The sequence below is a fragment of the Myodes glareolus genome, chromosome 1, assembly GCF_982192425.1.
Source record: "Myodes glareolus chromosome 1, mMyoGla1.1, whole genome shotgun sequence".
Taxonomy (NCBI): domain Eukaryota; kingdom Metazoa; phylum Chordata; class Mammalia; order Rodentia; family Cricetidae; genus Myodes; species Myodes glareolus.
In genome coordinates this window covers 46,017,528-46,020,369 of record NC_142026.1, presented here as the reverse complement: position 1 = coordinate 46,020,369, position 2,842 = coordinate 46,017,528, and positions in this window count along the sequence as shown.

The window sequence follows — 2,842 nt, the reverse complement described above, 5'->3', positions numbered from 1 at the left end:
TGCCATTTAAGCTCTGATTACACTGTGAAGATTAATCTCTAATTTTCTTGCCTATTTTTTTCTTTGTTACACATTTGCTTTTTCCAATAAATTCTTAATTGTAAATTATTTTCAGTGACTGAAAACATTGCTTTCATAGACGTCTTCAAGTCATTTAGTGTTTTCCAGTTCAGCCTATATGAGTACTAAATTAAACACAAGGACCATAAAAATGAAAAGAGCATAGTGCTACATTAGTAAGAGCACGAACATTGATAATGCAATTTTTAGAGTATTAAAGGATGGAATAAATAATACCACTTAAATTATAAATATGTATGTTCTTAGTTTCTAAAGAAAGATATTTTTCCTAAATTTTACTGATAAAAGAAAAAAACCTCTGTTGTTATTTTCAAGAAGAAAACTAAGAAGGAAAAACAGAGGCTATGCTGTCTTAAGAATGATTTCGAGGGTGTGGGGAGGTGGCTCGGTGGGTAAGGAACTTGCTCCACAATGTGAAGACCTGAGTTCAGATCCCAGTCCCCATATAAAAACTTTTGAACTCTGTAGTATACACAGGTGTAACCCCCAGACTCCTATGGGAAGTGGAGACAAGAGAATCATTTTGAAGTGGCTGGCCACTTAGCATGGCATATGCAAATATACAAGGGAGGCTGTCTCAAGTAAGGTATTGTGAGACTGACAGCTGTCTGTTGATTTCCATGTGCACACCAGGGCCCACAGAAGTCTCCTCTTCCCCTTCTCTCTTTCTCTCTCTCTCTCTCTGTCTCTCGGTCTCTCTCTCTCTCTCACACACACACACACACATACACACACACACACACACACACACACACACACACACGGAGGAAGGGAGGGAGGGAGGGAGGGAGAGAGAGAGAGAGAGAGAGAGAGAGAGAGAGAGAGATTATACAACAAGAATGATTTCAAAAGAATACATTTCCAGACTGGTTTCAACGTTGTATAAACAGAAATTCTGCTCATGATAAACTACTGAAGCTGAGAGGTGGAATAAAAACTCACCATCCCCAAATGAAAGAACAGCTAGCTAGCTCAGACACAGCTTGAACCCCAGGGATCTATAAAGAGGACGACCCAGGGCATTTTGTTCTACAGGAGGAAAGGCAGAACAAGAGGCAATGTTAGCAACAAGCAGCTAGCTCACAGGGCCTACCACAGACACAGTGCCCAGTAACCTCTCCTCTGACTGCCCCTCAGAGAATATTGTTAAAGTGTTTTGCCATGAAGAACATCAAGGAGCAGAGGTCATGAGACACGTGCAAATTCACTGTTGGATGGTAGCCTTGTCTCAGAATCCCCAGAGTTCCCCTCCTCTCCTTCCTCTCTGACCCTTCTGGAACTGGCCAGAGCCACTAAGAGAGCATCCAGGGAGCCCAGCAGCCATCTCTGCCCTCCTTTGCCTCTGTTGGTACAGTAGGAGACAAACCTTGATACCTATTGAAGCAATATTCATGCAAAATAATTGCATTTCCTGAAGACAGCCAATAATATCCAGAGGCTGATCACGGTCTATAGATTGAGAGTTGAAGATAAAACCTTGTCAATATTATTTGAATCCACAGAAAACTTTTTATCCGAAGTGGCTTTGTAGTTAAGAAATCAGGGATTGCCAAGATTTTTAGAAGTACTATGTAAGAGCTGAAAATATAAATTAGTCATGGATTTCCATATCATATTTTATTTACAATACGGTTATACAAATTCCTAAATTTCAACATATACCTTTTTAACTGTTCAGATGATGCTTAGGTCTTTCCATTATTTTGGTTTAGAGTTTGGAGATGGGGTTGTACATGTTATAAGATTCTATAAATAAATACAAATAAGAACTTTTGTTTATGTACCATTTTTCGATGTATATTTCTCTTTCCCAGGTAGATAAAAATGTTTCATTTTTCAGGTGATAAGGCTGAAGTGGGAGAGTCAGATGGCATACCCGGGTTCTCCCAGCTAAGACTCAAACCTGGTTCAGCCAACTGCATTTTATGAAGTCTGTCTCCTAACCCTGTTGCCCTGATGTCGCTATAGTGTATGGTATAGTCTTCCGATCTTAAACTGGTGCTGATGTTGCCTGGAAACAGCGAGGTGCTTCAAAGTATTTAATGACAAAGCGAGTGAAGAGGAAAGCATTTTTACTTAGATTGTTCCCAGTTAGCTAATTTCCATATTTCATATCATAAGCACTTTCCTGTCATAAGTAGAGGTCTACCTGTGTAAGAAGAAAATGAGGCCCACGGAGGTTAATTAAGTGCCAGGTGCCCAGAACAGATTTAGTAGCAGAATGAGAAATACTGGTTCCAGGGTGTTCTCCTCTGAGCCAGTCTCTGCCTTTCTGGGTAGAAAATATCAGCGTCTTTCCCACTGGCTCCATGTGTGTCAGCTCTGGCGCTCTCCCAGTCACAGGTAACTAGGGAGTGCTTGCTTTGGGCTGACGCTGCACCCAGATCCGTGCTGATTTGTTTCTCGCCCAGGTCTCAGCGTCTCCCTCTCACTGGCTGTCTATGGTAAGGCTTAACAGTGACCAAATTTCAAGGAAACGGTCCCACTGAAATCATTACAGTAAAAAAAAAAGATAAAAAGGAACAGTATACAAGTTTGTTTAGATAAAGCCAAACAAATTTTTTCATGCATATAGACATCGTCATATAACAATTTGCACCTTATCTGGTTTTGTGTAAAAAAAACTAGTAAATATAGGTAATAAATAATACTGATTTAAAAAGTGTCCACCTCTAGAGACATAAATATTCATATATTATTAAAATTAAGAATGCATCTTTTTCAGATATAGGTAGAAAAATTGTATCTTAATGGATTAATT